Below are 22,271 nucleotides of genomic sequence, written 5' to 3'. Positions count from 1 at the left end.
GTTAAGACCTGTGGGATGCAGGGGCTGGGGAGGTGGCAGTCAGAAAAACTGCTTCAGCTAAGTCAGAGAAGCCAGGCAAAGTTGTCTGCTCTATGCCACCCAAGGGCAGGAGTAACTGGGAACTCTCCCAAAGTGCGGTAGTGAGCATAGGGTCAGAAGATGTGGAAGAATTTGGGAAGAAGGGGCCTACAGTGGGCTGAGGTTCTGGATGGTGTCCAGGAGTGAAAGGGAAGTGCCAAGTGTGCTCCCATCCAGCTGTGCCTATGGAGTTTTAGGGAGAGTCTCCCAAAAGGGATAGGGGAAAGAATCCAGGTCAAGGTTGAGGAGAGAGGGGTTGGCCAGAGATAAAGAGGTAAAGGCAGAGATAACCTGTTCTTGCTTCATTCCATCCTCCAACATTCTCTGCCAGGTCTTAGGAAGCATGGCTCCTGTGTTTTGAGACACCACCCAGGCCTTGGTGCGGCAACTGGATCCAGTGGGGGACCTGATTGCCCTGGGCAGCATCATTGATGTTTCACGCTTCCGGCCCTTCTGCCTGGTACGGAGGAAGAGAAAGGGTACACTCTTCTGGGGAGCCCAGTATGTCAAGACAGACCTCTCTCTCAGAGATATGCTAGAGCCGGGAACTAAGCTACCAGGTACAGTCATCCATAATAGTACCCCCCCCTCCACATACAGGCATGTGCGTGCGTGCTCGCGCACATGCGCGCGCGCGCGCGCGCACACACACACACACACACACACACACACACACACCATGATCAGGAACACAGAATTCATGCAGAGGATCCTGAAGACACACCAGCTACATATTCTGTCCTCAAGCCGTTGCATTCATGTACAGAGAGGGGAGAAGGAGAAAAACCCAACAACTGGCTTATTCAATTGCCCATTTCCTCTTGGCCTTAAGTGCCAACTTTTGGGGCAAAGTCCTGATACAGGGCAGGGAGGGCACTGTACCAGCTCACTGTAGCTGCTTCGGGACCAATACACATCTCTAAAAGAGGCAGACTGGCCGGTGATGCTAAAAACAATAGGCTTTGATTACAGGAATATTTTAAGTCACAAAGATATAGTGCGGTTTAGTGGATGGAAAGCTGACCTTAGAGTCAATTAGGCCTGGATTCAAAACCCACCACACTAGCTGTGTGACCCAGGGCAAGGCACAATCTCTCCATGCTTCAGACTGTCGCTCTGAGCTACAGAGAAGGTGCTGACCTACACTGCCTCAAGGTGTTTTCTCAAAAGGAACTTTCCCTATGCCAGTGAAATCACAAGTCTGGTACCAGACATTTTAACTCACACAAGGATAGTTGTAATACCCAACCCAAGGTCACGAGGAAGGGAAGAGGAGTCAAGGGCAAAGGGTGCAACTGGGTCTCAGTCACTAGAGGGACCTCACCTGGCCGCCACGTCTCAGGAGACCATGGCAGGAGGAGGCAGGGGGCTGATGGTTCTGCAAGAGGATGCCCTCTGGACTTGGCACACCTAAGTCAAGCCAAGCTCTCCTCACTGCTGCTTTCGATATGGGGACATATGGGCTCCATCCTTCACATATCAGGGCAACTCAGCACCCCAGGGAAGGAAGGGCCAAGGGTGTTTTTTAGAGGGGGAGGGGCTCATTTGGCACATCTGATTGGTTGCCTATTTCTGAAATCACAGTAAGGGAAACATCAGGGATTGGTTGTTGATGCCTTGTCAATTACAACCCGGGGTTGGATGTTTCTAACCTGGCTATATTCCAGATATGGAAAGGGGTGGAGGGATGAGAAGGGGAATGGAGCCAGGCAGGGAGAGGGAGTGGAGGCTCCATCAGAGGCACTCCCCCAGGGACACACGAAGAGGTCTGGGGGAATAAAAGCTCACAGACCACAGACACCAAAAAGGGTATACAGAGAAAGAAGGAATGGGGCATAGATCCAAGGCACTGACTTGGAACACTAGCATATCTAGAAGTGAATATGAATTGGGTGCGTGCTAAGGCTGTTACTAGCAAGTAGCTGCAGAGAAAAGGCACAAACAACTGGAGTAGAATGGGATGCAATTAAGTGGGGGCAGCCTGGGGAGTTCTCACTCCATAGATCACGGGTTCCCCCACCACCCACAGTTAAAGGGTATCTTTCTGTCACACAGAAAATTTCTGTTGGCATTTGGGGTCCTTGACCTCTGATTGCCTGGGCCTTGGGGACCACCGGCATATCTATATCCTTATGGAAGAAAGCAAGGGAGGGAGGGAGGGAAGAGAGGGAGGGAGGAAGGAAGGAAGGAAGAAAGGAAGGAAGGAAGGAAGGAAGAAAGGAAGGAAAGGAAGGAAGAAAACAAGCATTTATTAAGCAACTACCATGTTCCAGGCACTGTGCTTTACAAACGTTATCTCATTTGATCCTCACAACAATTCTGGGAGGTAGACGCTATTATTACCCCCATTTTACAGATGAAGAAACCGAGGTAGGCCGAGGTTAGGTGACTTGCGCAGGAGCACACAGCTCAGAAACGTCAGAGACAGCATTTGAACTTGGGTCTTCCTAACTCTAGCCCTCTATCCACTGTGCCACCTAGCAGCCTTCAGGGCTGGAGAGTGGCCAAGAGCATGTTCTCAGAGATATAACACATTCTGACCCATGCCTTGTCATCACAGCCACACCTCTCCCCCACCCCCACCCAGCAGGGAGCAGCATGGGGTAGCCACAGGGATAGTGAAGCAGGGGTACACAAATACCACCTGTTTCCTGATGCTCATCCCCAAAGGGAAGCTATAAAGCGCAACACCCGAAGGGCACCCTTTCACCCGGTTCCTCCTCTCTACCTTCACCCATTCTCAACAACCTAAGAACACTATAATCAGTCTCCCCAAACGTATACCAGCAGTATTCACAGTGAGTCTATCTTCAAGGACACTTGCTACTAAGGGCCTGGTATGGAACAGCAGGGCTCATCCACCATGAAACAAGACCCTCTCCTCACCTATGTCCCGTCCCCACTCCTTACCCCTCTGCATTGCTCTTTTCCCACAGGCAGCGTGGTTCAGTGGAAAAAGCTGCAGCTCCAGACTCCGAGGCCCTGCATTCAAAGACTGCCTCTGTCACTTATAAACCATATGATCTTAGGGAAATCACTGCACTTAGGGCCTCAGTTTCTTCTTCTGTAAAATGAGGGAGTTGGAGTAGAAGCACTAAGGTCCCATCCGGTTCTAAATCTACAATCCTGAGTCCTAGAAGGCCCTTGCCTACCTGAAAAGGCCTTAGCCTAAAGGGCCAGGGTCTTCCATTGCATCCTGGATCATCTCCAGTCATCCTGTTGTCAGGTCACTGGACCCAGATGGCTCTAGAGGAGAAAGTGAGGCTGGTGACCTTGCACAGTCCTCCCTCCCTCAAATCCAAGTCAAGTGCAAGTCATGTCATCATTCCTTTGATGTCGTGGTCCTCTTTGAGAACGAAGGACAAACACAACAACAACCTGTACCCCATCAAAGGCCTTTGTTTTCTCTGTGATCTTGTGCGTACAGCTGCCTCAAGTGCAGGACTAAATTTTCCTATAGGGTAAGGGACTGAGACATATAAAAAGTTCAAGAGACATAAGTTCTGGGTAATTAATCATCTTATTAATCATGCTAGAAAATAATTAATAAAAGGGGCCAGTGGCACTCTCAAATGCCAAAGACCTCTCATGGAACCCACTCAACACTTATATGCCCTTGGAAGAGTGAGTGAATCAACTCTCAATAGTTAACAATAAGAAAAATGAATATTATAATGAGAGGTGGGCTTATTCTAATGAGGGACTGGGGGTGATTGATCATTCAGTCTTGGACAAAGAGACTTATCTCTTATCCAGACTACCTCCATTGACCTCAACTAGTCAAAACACAGCCCTGGGCTAGCAAGAAAGCAAAAGAAAGGCTTCTAAGCAGCCAAGATAGAGGTCATCAAGTCCACTTACTCATGCATTGTACTCTGGCCTTTATTAAAAGCCTATTTATTTCTTATTTTAAACACTATCCCACAGCAAATTAGGACAGAGTCTGTTATTGGCAGGTTCACTTGGATAGGGTTAGGGATCAGGACTGGAACCATGACTTCACTGGTATAGGGAATGCCCAGGTGAAGAAAATCCTTCTGCCACTGTCAGTTGGCATCTCTCCTCCACTTATCATTTTAGAGAATTGCCTAGAGTTCTAAGAGGTTGAGTGACTTGCCTAGAATCCCATAGTTATGATGTGTAAAAGATAGGACTTGAACCCAGGTAACAGCAAGGAAAAGAGATGGCTGACAGCCTGAGTTAGAAAAGAAAAAGGAAATTCATACAAAGCAGACATAAGAAATCAGAAAGCTGGGGGCAGCTAGGTGGCTCAGTGAGTAGAGCACCAGCCCTGGAGTCAGGAGGACCTGAGTTCAAATCCAGCCTGAGACACTTGACACACTTACTAGCTGTGTGACCTTGGGCAAGTCACTTAACCCCAAAAGCCCTGCCTTCCCCCCAGCAAAAAAAAAAAAAAAAAAAAAGCTTCAAAGAAATCAGAAAGCTATCTGGGACCATTTAGTACAGGTCTATACACCCATACATCTAAAGACATCACTCAAAATACAGCACCATGTTGGTTAAATTATATTCAGTATGCTGTGTTTGTTTAATGAGGTGGGAAGTATGGAGTACATAATTTTAAAGGTGGTGCAGTGGATAGAGCGTTGGGCCCGGAGTCAGGAAGACTCATCTTTCTGAGTTCAGATCTGGCCTCTGACACTTCCTAGCTGTGTGACCCTGGGCATGTCACTTAACCCTGTTTGCCTCTGTTTCCTCATCTGTAAAATGAGCCGGAGAAGGAAATGGCAAAATATTCCAGTATCTTTGCTAAGAAAATCTCAAAGGAGGTCACTAAGTGTCGGACCGGACTGAAAACAACTGAACAGCAACAACAACAATCCTAAAGGGCTTAAATAAAATACAAATTTCTATTCTTAAAGGGATAAACCATCATCTGTCCAGAAAATGCAGCTCTCCAGAAAGACCTCTTCTCAGTTCAACAAATACTTATTAAATATCTTAAGACTTAAAAAAAAAATAAGGCCTTGCCCTCAATGTTACATTTACTCAATCAATAAACATTTATTTACCTACTATACTCCAGGCCCTGTGCTAAGCCCTGGGGATACAAAAAGAGGCAAAAGACAGTCCCTGCCCTCAAGCAGCTTACAATCTAATGAAGGAGCCAACATGCGAACAAATACATACAAAGCAAGTTATACACAGTATGAACAGGAAATAATTAAGAAAGGGAAAGCACTGTAATTAAGAAGGGTTAGAGAAGGCTTCCTGTGGAAGGTAGGAGTTTACTTGGGGCTTAAAAGGAAACCAGGGAGGTCAGTAGTGGGAATGGAGGAGAGAGAGTTTTCCAGGCATGGGAGATAGCTGGAGAAAAAGTCCAGAACCCTGATGAGGGGGAGGCAGGGACAGAATACATGTAAACACATAAACATAACACACGGTTGAGTGTGAATGGAGCAAGCGAAAAATTCAGACAAAGTACTTCAGGGAAATTTGAGGAAGAAGAGAGAATACTTTCTGTTTTCAGCTGAGAGAGAATGATCCCTAAAGGCTTCATGGAAAAGGTAGCACCTGAATTAAGACCAGAATCGGGAAAAGCCATTTCAACAGATAGAGATAAGGATGAAGTGCGTTCCAGGCATAGGTCTGACCTGAGGAAATGCATGGTGGTAGGAGTTGGTAGGGTAATATCAAGGACCAGCTAGAAATAGAATTTAGGAAATAGAGTATTTGAAAGGGAGTAATGTGGAATGAGGCTAGAAAGATAGGTTGAACCTAGATTGTGAAGGACTTTAAAAGCCAGCCATAAGTTCATGGATCTAAGATGGGAAAGGACCTCAATGGTCATCTGATCCAACTCCCCAACTTTACAGATGAGAAAACTGAGGCCCATTGAGGTTAAGTGACTTGCCTAAGGTCACATAGCATCTATGAATCAAGATCCTCTGACTTCAGGGTCACTGTTCATCCCATTGTACCATGCTATGGCAATGTATGTGCATATGTATATGTACATGTATGTATACACACACACACATATATATATTCCTTTAATCAACGGGGAGCCAGTTAAAGTTTTTTTTAGACAAATGACATGAGCAGAACTGTTCAAGATGGACTGGAGAGGGAAGAAGCTGGATGCAAGGATACCAGTAAAGAAGCTGTCATAATAGTCTAGGACCAGTAGCTTGAGAAAGGGCAGTTAGGTGGCACAGTGGATAGAGCACTGGGCCTGAAGGCAGTGAGTTCAAATCCAGTCTCAGACATTTACTAGCTATGTGACCCTGGGCAAATCACTTAACCCTATTGGCCTCAGTTTCCTCATGAGCTGGAGAGGGAAATGGCAAACCATTCCAGTATCTTTGCCAAGAAAACCCTAATGGGGTCACAAAGAGTAGGACACAACTAGTAAATGACCGAACTGAACAAAAGGAGGCTTGAAAGGACCCCAGAAAGGAGGGAGAAAATGAAAGAAGGAAAGTGGACAAGGGAGAAAAGGGAGGAAACTGGGAGGGGGAGGGGGAAGAAGGAGAAAAGAAGTAAGAGGGAGAACAAAAGAAGTGGGAGGGAGGGAGGAAAAAAGAGAAGAAAAAGAGGAGGCTCAGAGGGAAGGAGAAGAAAAAAGAAGGGAGAAGAAGAAAAATGGAGGGGGCCAGAAAGTACGAACACAGCCTTTAGCAACTGAGCAGATATGAATGATGACAAAGAGAGAAGACTTACAAATCAAAGTATGAGCAAGAATGGTGATGCCATCAACCTAAAGAGGGAAACTGGGAGAAAGGGCAGACTTAAAAAAGATCGAGAGCTCTCTAAGGTTTCCGGTTAGCCAGTGTATATTCATTTCACTGTACAGTTAGGCAAATTACAGATACAAACTCAAGTCAGTCAGTAGCTGGGTACAGGACTAAATCACAAAATGGTAGCTCCCAGATGGTCTCTGTCAGTGTTCTCCTTTTAGTTCAGAGATCCTTCTTCTGGATCTGGTTTTCTTAAGCAAGAGTTTCTGACTTTATTTTTTTTAACATTTTTATAACTATTCAATATAATTGCTTTCCTTTGTAACCCAACATATTTTGTTTTATGCCTTTAAAAACATTCTACTGAAGACAGATTCATAGGCTTCACCAGAGTGAAGGTCATAACCTTTGGGATTATCATGCTTCTGACTGGTCTAGCCTGCTTGCTTTCTTCAGTGAAAGGCTAACGTAGACCCATTATGGTTTCTAGAGGATCAGAAACCATTCTCTTTTGGATCTCATATCCAACTCCTAATTTGGTAGCTAATACCTTTGCATTGGCCTTAGGAATCCTGCTTTTTTGTTATCCCTTCTGTGCCGTGAAGACAAGCTGTTCAAATTCCCTACCCTCAAGTTTGAGCCACTCTGGATTTTTTTCCAATACTGGCCTCTTTGCTTTTGAAGAAGAAGGAGAGGGGCATTTGTTACTGGGAGGAAATCTAGGTACTTTTTGGAGGAGGTGGGTTTGGAGCAGGGTAACAAGATGAGCTCTGGTGTCTCTATGTGGCAGCGCCAAGAAAAGACACAAAGATCACAATTCAAGGGAACAGTGAAGGGAGTATGGAGGCTGGAGTGAAGACTGCAGCCATTGGGATACCCGTGGATATCACTGTCTCTGCTGGTGGCTCCCATAAAAACTGGAGGTTCAGAAGCTCAGCATCATGGATGAGATGGAATCTTTAAAGAAGTGGTAAGGCCCAGACTGGGAAGGGATGGTTGAACGGTAAGAGCTAGCACGGGGGTCTCTCTAATGGTTTTCAGCCTGGCCCTATTTCTGCAAGCATATGCTTGCAAAGACATAGAAATACTCTGCTACTCACAAACAAAGCCTCAGATACATGGGTTTTCAAAAATTCAAAAACACAGTCACAAGCATTCATGGACACACAGACACCTAAATACAGACACTCAGAGAGACCCCTCCCCCCACAGGCACCTGTGAATAATTAAGAGCTAGCATTTATATAACACTTTAAGGATTGCAAAGTGTTTCACATATGTTATCTTGTTTGATCCTCACAAACTCTGGGAGGTAGGTGCTAGGATTAACCCTGATTTACAGTTGAGGAAACTGAGTATGAAAGAGCAGTAACTTGACTAGGAAGGATCTGAGGCAAGATTCAAACTCAGGTCTTCCTGACCTCAAGTCCCTCCCTCCTCACTGTACCACCTAACGGCCATATAATAAACTGGGAGACACATACACATTTCAGGTAAATCAGGTGTGTCAAGCCAGGTCCCAGCTCCTATGGCAATAACTCACTAACGGTCTGGAGTGTCCCACCCTAGTGCCTGGAGCCAAGGAGGAATAGGGAAGGGGTAGCCCAGAGTGGGACAGCTAGACAGCAGAGCAGATAACTGGGAAGAAAAGCTGCTGTCCACACACAGTCCCAAAGCCCAATGAAAATCATGATTCTCCCTCTCCCAGGAAACTGAAGAAGCCAGAGCCATCCTTCCTGAAGAAGCTTCGGGAGTGTGGGGAGAATCTGTATATGGTGACAGAGGCAGTGGAGACGCTGAAGGATGCTAAGCTGGAGAAGGGGAGGAAGGCTGGTGGTGGCATTTCCATTCCTCTCCTCACATCCATGGGGCTCAAGGTTGGAATTCTCACCTTTGGCTCGTCCTAGTGCTCACCCACCCATCCCATCACACTGGGAAAGCCAAGGCCATCATGACAAAGATAGATCACATGCCTCAGGACCTTTCCCTTGAGGAATGCAGGCCCTTAGCCTTCCCCTCTTGAAGCTGCCCAGGCCTAGAACCCTTTTCTTCACGTTCTTCCTAATGTTACTCCTAATTTACTAATTGCTACTAATATTACTTCCTATTATTCCAGCATGGAGTACATCAGGGCTGTCCAAAATGCGACCATGCACATAAATGCTTCGGTAAACAAAGCAGGGCTACGGCAGAGCTCTCACTAAAATGGCAAATCAAGATATATTGTCTATTGTTTCAATAGAAACCTAAGGTTGGACGACCCGGTGTACACCATAGAGTGCTGGACTTGGATTTAGGAAGGCTCCAAATGTTCAAATCTTGCCTTATACACTTACCAGCTGTGTGACTACAGGAAGTTTTCCCTAGTCCTTCTTAATTCCAGTGCTTTCCCTCTTTTAATTATTTCCTAATGAGCCTATATAGAGCTTACTTTGTATAGATTTGTTTGCATGTTATCCCTTCCATTAGATTATGAACACCTTGAGGGCAGGGACTATTTTTCCTCTTTTTTTGTATTCCTAGAGCTTAGCACAATGCCTGGCACATAGTAGGTGCTTAGTAAATGTTTATTGATTGAATGATCCTTGGAAAGTGATTTAATCTCACTAGGTGGTACAGTGGATAGAACACTGGCCCTTGGGTCAAGAGGACCTGAATTCAAATCCAGACTCAGACACTTACTAGTTGTGTGACCCTGAGCAAGTCACTTAACCTTGATTGCTCCTCCACAAAAAAAAAAACAAAACACAATTCAAAAAACAAATGATCTCACTTGGCCTCAGTAAAATGAAGCTGTTGGACTTAATGGCCTCTATGGTCCCTTCTAGGGGAGCTGGTGGTATAGTTGATAGAGCGTCACCAGGCCCGGAGTCAAGAAGATTCATCCTCCTGAGTTCAAATCTGGCCTCGGCTTCTAGCTGTGTGACCTTGGGCAAGTCACTTAAGTCTGTTTGCCTCAATCTATAAAATGAGCTGGAGAAGGAAATGGCGAATCACTCAAGTATCTTTACCAAGAAAACCCCAAATGGGGTCATAGAAAGTCAAACACGACTGAAACAACTGAACCACCACAACAGAAATGGTCCCTTCCAGCTCTAAATCTATGATTCTATAACGAGAGGGAGAAGTGAATAAACATTTATTAAGTACCTACTGTGAGCCAGACATTGTACTTACACTTTACAAATATCTCATTTGGTGCTTGCAACAACCCTGTGAAATAGGTTCTATTATCATTCCCATTTTGCAGTTGAAGAAACTGAGGGAAACAGAGGTTAAGTAACTTGCCTGGGGTCAACAGCTAGTAAATGTGTAAGGCTGCATTTGAACTTGGGTTTCCTTTGTCCAGTCCTAGTGCTCTGTGCACTATGACGCCACCTAGCATCTCTTCTTTTCTGGCTATATCACACTTACTCTAGACCCAGAGCTTTGTGCACTATGGCGCCACCTAGCTGTCCCATGTTTCCTGATTAGGTCCTCCTGACTGCAGGCCAACTCTGTGCATTATGGCGCCACCTAGCTGCCCCGTCTTTCCTGATTAGGTCTTTCAGACTTCAGGCCTAGGTTTCTATTCATCCAGCTGCCTAGGCATCATGGCCCAGTGAATGAAGAGCTGACCTGGAAACTAGGGAGAATAGAGTTCAAGTATTTACTTCTGACACTTTGGCTTTGTGACCCCAGGCAAGTTATGTAACTGCTAAGTTAGTTATCTAAGCTACTCTTCAAGGCTGTAAGTGGCAGAGAAGTTACTGACCTGCACTGATGGTGGGTTTTCTCATCTGGGAGTTTCCTATAGCAATGAATCACAGGTCCACTCCCTCTGCCTCCAGTTCTTCTAAGGTCCCTTCCAGGTCAAAATCCAAGAACCTCGTCTACATCATACTTAGAAAATTTTGTAGAATTTCTCCTTCTATGGTCTCATTTGGGCCTCACATTAACCTTGAAAAATAGGTCATCCTCATTTTTACAATTTTCAGGAAACTGAGGCATAGAGAAAGTAAATGACTTAACTAAGGTCACACAGCTAGGGGCAGCTAGGTGGCACAGTGGACAGAGCATCAGACCTGAGTTCAAATTCATCCTCACACTAACTAGCTATGTGACCCTGGACAAATCACTTAACCCTGTTGGCCTCAGTTTCCTCATCTGTAAAATGAGCTGGAGAGAGAAATGGCAAACCACTCCAGTATGTTTACCAAGAAAACCCCAAATGGGGTCACAGAGAATCAGACATGATGAATCAACTAAACAACAAGAGGTTCTCTCTGCTCCACTCTATCCCTTACTCCTGTGTTCCCCCCAGCCTGAGTCCCTCTCTCCTCAGTCCCTCTCCTACTTCCACTACTTCCTAGCTGTGTGACTTAAGATGAATCAGTGGTAAGATTTGAACCCAGGTCCTCTGATTCTAAATCCAGCATTCTTTTCACTATAAAAACTTAAAAATGGGCCAAGATGGCAGAGAAAAGGCAGGGACTCATCTGAGCTCTCCCCAAAACCCCTCCAAAAACCTCTAAAAAATGCCCTAAAACAAATCCAGGAGTGGCAGAACCCACAAAAGGATGGGATGAAATAGTTCTCCAGCCAAAGACAACTTAGAAGTTTAGTGGGAAAGGTCTGTCACACCTGGGAGAGAGTGGAGCATAATCCAGCACAGTCCGAATCAGCACAGACCCAGCCCCAGCAACCAGAAGCAGGCCTTGAGAGTCACTGAATCAACAGTGGCAATGGCTGCTTCTGGAGCTCTCAGCCCATAGATGGTAAGGGGGTCAAACAACTGGTCAGAAGGCGCCTCTTTGCTGGCACTGAGGCATGACTCTGTTGATTTGCCTATACTCAGATACAGGTCACAGTCCTGGGTGGCAGTCCCAGGGTGAGGAGGAGCACTAGCACAGCAGAGCTTGTGGCCACAGGGCAGCAGAGACCCTCATTACAGTTCCAAGGCAGAAAAGAGTGCTTGTGGTGACTCAGAGACAATAGCTCAGGCCAGGAGAGTGGTAGATCATACCACCTTGGACAAACTGAAAACTTACAGGTCCCTAGAAGTATCTCTGAAAACAGTTGCACAAAACCCCTGAAGCTTGGGGCAGTGTGCCCTCCACCCTGGAAGTAGAGCCCCACTTTAGCAAAGAGTTAAAAATCAAGAAATGTCTGGGAAATGAGAGAACAACAGAAAAAAAGTCTTACCATAGAAAGTTATTATGATGACAAAGAAGATCAAAACACACACTCAGAAGAAGACAACAAAGTCAAAGCTCCTGTATCCAAAGCCTCCAAGAAAAATATGAATTGGTATCAGGCCATGGAAGAGCTCAAAAAGGATTTTGAAAGTCAAGTAAGAGAAGGTAGAGGAAAACTTGGGAAGAGAAATGAGAGTAAATGCAAGAAAATCATGAGAAAAAAGTCAATTGCTTGCTAAAGGAGACACAAAAAAATACTGAAGAAAATAACACCTTTAAAAACAGACTAGGCCAAATGGTAAAAGAGGTACAAAAACTCAATGAGGAGAAGAATGTTTTGAAAAGCAGAACTGACCAAATGGAAAAAGATATACAAAAGCTCACTGAAGAGAAGTACTCCGTAAAAAGCAGAATTAGCCAAATGGAAAAAGAGGCACAAAAATTCTCTGAAGAAAAAACTCCCTAAAAAGTAGAATTGGCTGAATAGAAAAAGAAGTACAAAAGCTCACTGAAGAAAATAGTTCCTTAAAAAAAAACCCTCATATGTGTGCCAACAAAGTTTGTGACCATAGAGCATTACACAAATATAAGTTATGATCATGATTATGATTCCTAACCCCTTTCTTTCTCTCCTTTCCCATGTGGATCTCCCGGCTTCCTCCAGGGTTCCTTTAGCTTCAATACTGTCATCCGTGTACCTCTGGGCTCCATCCTGGCCTTCCGGCTAAAGCAGCTTTTCATTGGAGAGAAAAATTGGGGTATGTTGCCATAAAGGGAGGATGGAAAAAGAGCAGAGCAAACTTGTCTTCCTATTGGGTTATTTTACTTCAAGGATCCGTGCCTAGAAGACCATTCTTCTCCTGGATTTCCATCCTAGACCTTGTCTCCCCAATCCTCCAGAGAAAGTCTACAGCCCCAAACTCCCTGGACACATTTCTTTCCACACTTCTAGACTTCCCGATTTCCCCACTACAGCTCCTCTGCTCCCTTTTCCCTTCTCTAAGCACGCCTGTTCTCCCCGCCTTCCTTGGTGGGTTGCTAGACACAGCAAGGAATCAATGGTAACCTCTGCTTTCCCCTTCTCTATCCACTGCAGACATCTCTCATCTCAAAGATAAAAAGCTGAAAACTTTCACCTCCTCCGAAGGTGGGTATAGCCAAGGGACTCTTCTCCCTTCTCTTTTTTTCCATAATCCAACTGGGCTAGAAGTAGAGAAACTCTTCGGCAGGAAGGGTTTGCATAGCTACCCAAGCTCTGGACACGGGAAAAAGCTGTGGTGAAGGTGCTATGAGCCAATGATGGGGTGGGAAGATGGTGAGATCAATTTCACATAAATACATGGAGGTGGGGGTGGGAGGTGGGGCTCAGTGAGGAAGAGTCTGGAATTCTTCTGCAAAAGCTTCTCAGGCCATTCTGCTGCTCCCCCTTGTCCCCAAGCTATCTGCTGAAGAGGGGAAGAGGTATAGAGGTTAAATTAGCATCTGCATTATTAATCACTACCGTCTGTCTCTTTGTGTCTGCCTCCCCTGGGGTGTCTCTGACTTTGCTTCTGCCCTCATTGCAGGACCCACAGGCCAGACAGGATGTAAGCAGCTGAACTCTCTCCCTTCACCACCAGGCTCCATCTAGGGAACCAGGGTTGACCAGTGAGGGAGTTAGAAAGCAAAGGAAGAAATGCTGGAGTGGCCTTCTCCCAGAGCTTCCAAAAGCCACAATCCAAGAGAAGGAAGTGGGGCTCTACTTCACTGCTATCTAAACAGTTCCTTTAGAACTGGAGCCTTGAGGGGCAGAATTGGGGGAGGGGAACAAAGAAAGAGGGAGAGGAAGAAGGGGAGGGTAATGGAGAAGAAAACAGAGAAACATGGGAGGAGAGAGAGGAAAATGGGAAAGAAGAAGAGGAAAGAGGGGGAGAAGAAAGGGAGAGGGAGAGAGAAAGAGAAAGGAAGGGTAGGGGGAGAAGGGTGGAGAGAAGGAAAAAGAAAGGAAAAGGAGGAAAGGGAGAGATAAAGAGGGGGGAGGAAATAGGGAAAGGGGAGAGTGAGGGATCAGAGAGGAAAGAGGGGGAGGGCCACACTGGGGCAGTAGAAAAACTACAAGGAGGCAAAGGGATTGAAAATGGAGACCTTTTCCAAGGCGAAAGGGAGGGACCAGATGTGTATGGGAAGCTACTGGTTGAATTAATGAATGAATACCAGCAGGGAATCTCTGGACTTAGGAACTGGTCCCAGCCATTATGTTTCTATAGCAGGATTACAGCCTGAGCCACTCTCCAAAAAGCTCAGGGGATTCAAGGCACTTCAGGCCAAGGTGGAAGCAGAGATGCCCATTTTGAAGAGCATGACCCTGGAACAAAGTGCAATTCTGTTGGAGGCCATCCTGGGGCTTCTGGGCCAGGCCTAAGCTCTGCAAGAGCTAGAGGACATGATAAAGTGGGTAGATGCAGAAGTATGGGCTGGGGGAAAAGTCAGCTTCCCCACATCCCTGAAAACTTGTAGCTGGGCCCCAAAGGAGGCAAGTCCAGAGAAAGGAGACTAAGCTCCCTATGTGATAGGGAGATACCTCCCCTCCCTTGAAGAGTCCTCTTTTGGAAGGGGAAAGATGTTTCCTGCCCTGGAATAACCTTCCCCACTTCTCTCCCCTGTCCTGGGAATGCCCAGTGAGTATTCCTATCAAGCCTCAAACTCCACCTTCTTCAGGAGGCCTTTCCCAGAACACCCCACTGCTAAGACCTCTCCTCTGAGATTATCTCTCATTTACTCTCTATTTTGGACAGACATCATTATTTGCTCTTGGCTCTCCCCATTAGAATGTGAGTTCCTTGTGAGCAGGGACCCTGTTTCTGCCTTTCTCTATATCTCCCATACTTAGCACAGCCTGGCACATGGCAATCTCTTAGTAAATGTTCGTTGAATTGTTGGTTATCTCTTTCCCAGATGAACCAAGCACTGGACCTTGAGGAGCCAGTGACCCAAGGATTCCTGGGGGGCCCTGGGGATACCATCCTAGCCAAGCTGCAGGATGCCTCAGGCAAACTCCACCCTATCCTGGCTGGGAGCTTTCTCTACCTGTTAGGGGCACTCCAAGGTAAAGAGAGTTGGGAGCTAATGATGGGTCCCATTTGAATAACCTCCATAGAGCACATTTCTATGATGCCTGTGTTTGAACACTGTTTGTAGCTCCTTCCTCCCACTCTGCAAAAGGGTAAACAGCCCAGCCTCCATCTTCATTGTCCCCCAAAGAAAGGATACTCCCCAGCCCACCTGCCCTGAACTCCCTTCAGAGGGGACAGAGAGTGTGTGGCCTTCCCTCCTCCCCATGTCTCAATGATTAGCACGGCCCCAGACTCCTCCCTCCCCCCAGCCAACCACTTACCTACTTACCTAGAACTGACTTAGTGGTTCTCTCAGGCTCTGCCCTCCACCTCCTTCTCTGATCGTTCTTCCCTTCTTTTCTTCTGCCCCTCTACCTGTCCCCAGAGCTGAGTGAAGAGCAACAGCAACTGCTGGCCATGTCTGTGGAGAAGAGGATCCTCTCTCAACAGCTGGAGCTGGTAAGGAGGTCTGGGGGGTGGGAGGGTAGGGACAGGAGTACTGAGGACACAGTCCAAAGACTAGAGAACAGAATCTAGTTTTAGAGCTAGAAGAAGCCTAGGATATCAAAAGATCCAGTATGCTACTGCCCAGAGAGGCAGCCTGCTTTGGCCAAGGTCCAGCACCTCATTAGTGACTGAGACAGATCACATGGCACCCACACTACTCTACTGAATTACCTCTAGGGAACCTAGCAGGAGCAAGAACCAGGACCAGAGGTTTGAAAGTGTGGAGGAGAATGAGAATAGGGCTGGCTTGGGATTCAGATTTATTACAGACAATCAACAAAATTAAAGGTTGGACACATGGGGGACACATTCTACTCCTACCCTCTAACCACCAGATGAAGACCATCCTGGACCAGAATTTGATTCGAACTGAAGCAGGACCATTCCGTCTTCATTGTGAGCTCCTCCAGAGCTTCCAAGGAGAAGAACTGACTGTGACCCAGGCCCTGATAGGTCTCTGTGGCCTTGACCTACAGGGTGATGGTCCCCTCTTTGCCTGGGAGCCTGATGCCCTGGCTCCCCTCTGTGCCCTATATGCTGCCCTCTCTGTTTTTCAAGTACTATCTAGAAATTCTTGGTTTGGCAGCCCCTTCACCCAGGTCCATACCACCCTAGCCCACTCAGGGGTTAACCTTGGGGGGATAGGGAAGATGGAATGGGGTTTGGGGAGCAACTGGGGGGAAGAGCGAATCCGCCCCCAGCCACCCAGGTCAGAGCTTCCCCTAGAGCTGGGAAGGCTCCACCTGGGGTCCACTTTGCTAGGTAAAGGCTTAGGGGACCTAGCTTCCCAGAAGAGTATGGAACTCGTGGCCTCCAAAGAGTCAGAGAGTTTTTCATCAGTCAGCCATGAAGTGGAAGAGAATGTGAGCTCCCACACCAATTCACTCAGTAAGGGGCTTGGCAAAGCTGGGATGTTCCAGGGTAGAGATGGCCTAGAACTTTTTCCTGCAAGGGATAAGCTAAATTCCTCAGTGTTTGGTCTAGATGGTGATGAAGGCTTCTTCAGCCATTCAAGCCTGCTGATGAAGGGGGGTGAGAGCCCAGAGATGGCAGCCATGAAGGCCGAGACCATGAGATTGGCTGCTGAGTTTGATCTCCATTCTCAGTCTCTATAGGCTGAACACCATCTGCTAAGACAGAGGTTTGGTGGCAGCTTGGGTCCCAAAATGAGTTTTAGGATGGGAGGAAGAAGCTCAAAATTCTTCTAGGGACTGAGGTGGGAGTTTAGGGCTAGGGAACTTAATAACAACTCTTCAAGAAAAAAGATATAGAGGGAAGCTTGAGGGATAGCTCTAGATCAGAGACCTGGAGGGAGATGGGGATGGGGGAGGCTTTCTCTTTACCTTAAAATTCCAAATTACTTTTAAAATTCACACAAATCCCATAGAGGACTTACCCCCTTAACATGTCATTCCATCAGTCAGTAAACATTTATTAAGCACCTGCTGTGTTCCAGGCACTGTGCTAAGCTCTAGGGGTATAAAGAAATGCTAAAGACAGTCCCTGGTCTCAAGGAACTTACAATCTAATGGGGGAGACAGTACGCAAAGAACTAGGTATAAACAAGCCCAGCCCCAGTCATAACCATCTCACTGGATTTTAGTAAGAAGTGGTCTCTCTGCAATTTCCATTTCCCCCACCTCACAGGAAGGATACATGGTGCTCCCTAGCAAATGGGAATCCTCCCCGTCTCCCTCTCTCCCCAGGATGATGAACAAGTGTATAAGTATGATTTTTCAGGGTCCCACTGCTGCCACCTGCCGGAAGCTCATTTTTCTCTTGGGTCAGTGCTTCAAACTCTCCCTAAGCCCTTTGCTTTTCTTCTTATTTTCTTCCTTTCTATCTTTACTTCTCATGAGGGAGCGGAAATAACAATTTTTTGAAAAGGAGAAATTGCCAAAAATAGAAGAGAAAAATGAATAGTTGCATGATTTTTGTTCCAGTGTCTTCCTTATGCTTCTCTAGTACAGAAGAAAGTGAGAAGTGGTCACTAGAGGCTCCTCAGACTTTCTCTTTTTACTATTGGTTTTCCTACCATACCCCACCCACCTTTCACCCCAAAGCCCCACCTAAGGTCGGACCCCTGTCACTCAGTGCAATGACTGAACCCTGAACTGCCACCAGAGGGAGTTGCAGGGGCCGGGCGTGCTTCCCAAGAGACTGAGGCTAAACAATTGACCAGTCCTTCCAGGAGCTTCCCAGCTGTCTGTCTTTGGACCCCGGAAGAACACTAGTCCTAAGCATCTAAAGCTAGTGGCTCTGAGACCTTCATGGAGGAAAGGGTCACTCTTATCTAGCTTGCTGAATTCAATCCCTATAACAGGGCAGAAGTGTTCTCATATGGAGTCTAACTTTAAATTCTATCCTTGGAAATGTAAAAAAAGGAAGACGGAAGGAGCCCCAGAATCCTCAGAGAAATCATGGGAATGATCCCCATAGGGAGACTTGAGGGAGTTGCTAGAGGGGTCCAGCAGGGGCCAGAGATAGGGTAGGGAGAGATGGGTAAAGGATTCTGGGAAGAAGAAAAGCCTGGCAATACAGAAGGCTATGTGGTTTGAGAAAAGGAGTAAATGTCCAGGAAAGCTCCATTTCAAATTCAACAAACATTTATTAATAGTCTATTATGTGCATAATAATGTTTATTTCCAAAGTAGAAAATGAATGAAGCCTCACCTAAACCTTGGCTGTGAACCCCCATCCATGTCCATATACCTTTGCACACTACTCAAGACACCTGTCCTACTCTGCTTTTGTCCCTAAAGCCCTCTACCCTGATGCTAAGTGCCATGGGTCATTTATGAGGTTTGCATAAAGGTGGGGAAGGGAGGATAGGCTTGCAGAGGGGCCAGCCAGAGTCACAATACAGCAGAGATGACACGAAATAGCTGTGTTCTGGGTCCATGGAGAATTCACCAGGTAAAGAGAACTTGGACATCAGTGGTTGAGAATAAAGAAGTTCAGACTGTATTCCAAGGAGAAGGGATGGAACAGGGCAGGAGGCCACATGTGGCCTTCGAGGTCTTTGGGTGTGGCCTTTTGACTGAGTCCAAGTTTTACAGAACAAATCCTTTTATTAAGGGGATTTGTTCTGTGAAGTCTGGATTCAGTCAAAGGGCTATCCTTGAGGAGCTGGAAGATCACATGTGGCCTGGAGGCCCTGGGATAGAAGCTTCCTCTCTGAAGTTAGCTGATTAGGGTCAAGGGAGGATTTCCAGGGTCCAAAGAATGTCTCAGTCCAGAGGAATAGGTTAATTGACCTCTTCTTTAAAAATCTAAGCAAATAATCGCAGACAGGAGTAGAAGACATATCTTACTGTATCTTTGATTCTTTTATCCAAGTTTATTTTCAGTCATAACAAAAAGTCGCTCTTCGTGTGGCTGTTAAAGAGGCAAAGAGACGAAAGCAAAACTTCCCAAAAGGAAACTTCATCTTTTTTTTAAACTAAACACAGAGAGAAAGCCTGCAGGAAATAAGAAACAGTTGTAGACAGAAAACACAGGGAAAACCAAACAGAAAGAGAGAGATTATTTCTATAGTACATCAAGGGTTATAATGCACTTTCCTCACAACAAACCTGTGAGGTAAATAGTGTAAAAAATTATTTTATGCACAAGAAAATTGTGACTCAAAAATAAAATCAGAGCCTGACATGGTGGCTCACGCCTGTAATCCTAACTATGAGAGAGGTGGAGGTGGGCAAATCTCTTGAGCTCCAGAGTTCTGAGCTGAATAGGTTCCCAAGCTAAGTTTGGTATTAACATGGTGAGATCTTGGGAGCTGGAGGCCACCAGGTTGCGTAAGAGACAGCTGGTGGCACAGTGGATAGAGCATTGAGCCTGGAGTCAGGAAGACCTGAGTTCAAATGTGGCCTCAGACACTTACTAGCTATGTGACCCTGGGCAAGTCACTTAACCCTGTTTGCCTCAGTTTCCTCAACTGTAAAATGGGGGAAATAATTGTACCTAGAACCAAATAGGCATATTCACAATTATCATCGATGTTATGTTTATTGCCTTGCTAATACAGTATCCAAAGATTGTTATGAGAATCAAATGTGATAATATTTGTAAAAAAGCACTAAGTAGAATGCTTGGCATGTAATAGGTACCATATAAATGTTGTTTATTCCTTTCCCTAAGAAGGAGCAAACCAGCTCAGGTTAGAAACAATGCAGGTCAAAGCTCCCCTGCAGATCGGAAGTGGAACTGGGCCCATAAATAGCCACTGTATTTCCAGATTGGACAGGATGAGGAGGCTTAAATCTTAAAAACAATTTTTAAAAAGAAAAAAGTTATTTGCCTAAGGGTAGTGTCAATCCTTTCCGATTATTTGAACCCCAATAATATCCAAAGCCTCCAAACTGCTTTTGCTCTATTCTAAAAATCCCCCTTTCTGTGTCAGCAACTTCAAAGACCAGATAAGATTGACAAGGGGTATCTTTCCTGTGGGTGACAGAATGTCTGTAGCCAGAACAGCGGGCTAGAGACATTTGCATCTTGTGTTCGTAATCTGTAAGTGACCCTACCTTGTCAATTGTCTTGTTTACCTAAGACCTTCCTTTCTTTGATATGGAGATCATAAACTGGAGTCGGAATTGCTACTTAAACCTTGTTTTTCTATCACGTAGCCTGTTTGCCTTTTTTAACCAAACTTTCAGGTCCACAGTAGCAAATGACAAAATCTAGATTTGAATCTGGTTCTCCTGCTCCCAAGTCCAATGCCGTTATTCAGCCATTTTACAGTCTCGTCTGACTCTTCATGACCCCATTGGGGGTTTTCTTGGCAAAGACACTGGAATCGTGCCACTTCCCTCTCCAGCTTATTTTACGGATGAGAAAACTGAGGTAAAGAAAGCTAAGTGACTTGCCCAGGGTCATACAGCTATTAAGTGTCTGAGGCAGATTCGAACTCAGAAAGATGAGTCTTCCTGACTCTAGGCTCAGTGGGGGACTCTATCTACTGAGCCACCTAGCTGCCCAGCTGTGTCCCAATAGTATTCCCACTAAAATACACAGACACAAATTCCTTGGGCTTCCACATCTATACATACATATGTGTGTGTGCATTATGTGTGTGAATGTATACATACATATCAGTATCTATCTTATGCCAGGGAGCTTAAGAATTGAAGAGGGGCCAGTAACGAGGCCTGCTATTCACCTCCTGACAGAAGGATAATGGTCTCAGGGTGCAGACTGAGATATCTATTTTCGGACATGACCAATGTAGGAATTTGTTTGGCTTGACTATAGATATTAGTTACAAAGGTGTTGTTGGTTTTTTTTTTTTTTAAGGTAGGAGTGGGTGAAAGGAAGAGAAAAATCAATTTTTGTCTTCTGAAAAAAATTAACTTAGTTTTTAAAGATTGAAGAGGGCAATATTCTGACTGTGTATAGAAATACATCCGTGAGATTAAAGGACAGACTGACAGAATACACCCTATTCTTCAGTAGCTCAGCATCCTGAGAGGATCTCCAGAAAAAGGAGTTTTCTTGTTTCCTTATCACACGAGACAAGATTTGATCCTAAAGCCAAGATTCTCCTGGACAACTCTGATGATCTCCTCCAATATGACAGAAAAATGTACACAAGGACCATCCACACATACACCCTGAGTCACCCTACTCCCCCTCAGCCATCAATACAGGTGCTACTTCCCATCCTAGTCTGACTGCCTTCGCCCACGCTGGCACCTGCCTGGAAGCTCCCCACCCAACCCCTCAGCCCTGTAGCAAATCAGGGCCTGGGGCCTGGGGCAAGGCACATGGAAAACAGGTTGATGCAGTTCTCCCGGAAGTGTGGCCAGTGGGGTGGGATCTCTGTGGCCTCCATCCTTCCCTCCACAGTGGCATAAATCAGGCAGAGCCACCACGGACACCACTGAGCATAAGGATTCTCTTAACCCAAGAATCCCTGTAAAGAACAAATTGGACTAACCTCGGACCCACACAGCACGTGACCTCTACATCCAACGGACAGCACCCCAACCACCACCACCACCACCACCATTCTTCGGTAAAGATTTTGGAAATGGGAGAGGGGAGAGGGGGTGGGGTGTAAGAGAGACCTGGAGGGACAATAAATGAGAATAAATCAAGCTGCTTTAGAGAAAGGAACTCCCCTAGAAGACAAAGAGACAAGTAACCTACAGGTAGAATTTAAGCTCCTTGAAGGCAGGAACTGTTTTAATGTTCATCTTTGTAGCATATAGTAGGCATTTAACAAATACACATCGGATTGGCCTGGGCAGGAGGGTCTACCCTATTCGGCCCTTCCTAAAGGAAAAGAGGCAGCTCCTGGACAAATTGTTCAGTCGCCTAGCATTATGAGAGCGTACTCAGACAGCTTTGAAGATGTTTATTCTAGCCTGCTGAGAATCTGCCAGAACCTACTGCATGAAGGAGGCAACTAGGTGGTGCAGTGGACAGAATGACAGGGAATATTCTGTGTATAGAAATACATCAGTGAGATTAGAGGACAGACTGACAGAATACACCCTATTCTTCAGTAGCTCAGCATCCTGAGAGAATCTCCAGAAAAAGTTTTCTTGTTTCAGTCAGTCAGGAAGGACAAAGGCCAAATCTACCTTCAGAAACTTCCTAGCTCCATGTGACTTTGGGCAAGTCACTTAACTAACCTCTGTCACTGGAGAAGGAAATAGCAAACTACAATATCTTTGCCAAGAAAACCACAAAGAGTCAGACACAACTGAAGC

The 22,271-nt window shown here is 45.9% G+C and overlaps 1 pseudogene; it reads left to right on the top strand.

Annotated features, from left to right (window-relative positions):
* The first annotated feature begins 421 nt into the window (after positions 1-421).
* LOC118846961 lies at positions 422-16,763 on the top strand (annotated as a pseudogene).
* The last annotated feature ends 5,508 nt before the right edge of the window (positions 16,764-22,271 follow it).

This window comes from Trichosurus vulpecula, chromosome 4, assembly GCF_011100635.1.
Source record: "Trichosurus vulpecula isolate mTriVul1 chromosome 4, mTriVul1.pri, whole genome shotgun sequence".
NCBI classification, from domain to species: Eukaryota; Metazoa; Chordata; class Mammalia; order Diprotodontia; family Phalangeridae; genus Trichosurus; species Trichosurus vulpecula.
The sequence above is the reverse complement of the archived record's forward strand: the minus strand, read 5'-3'. Positions and strand labels throughout refer to the sequence as shown.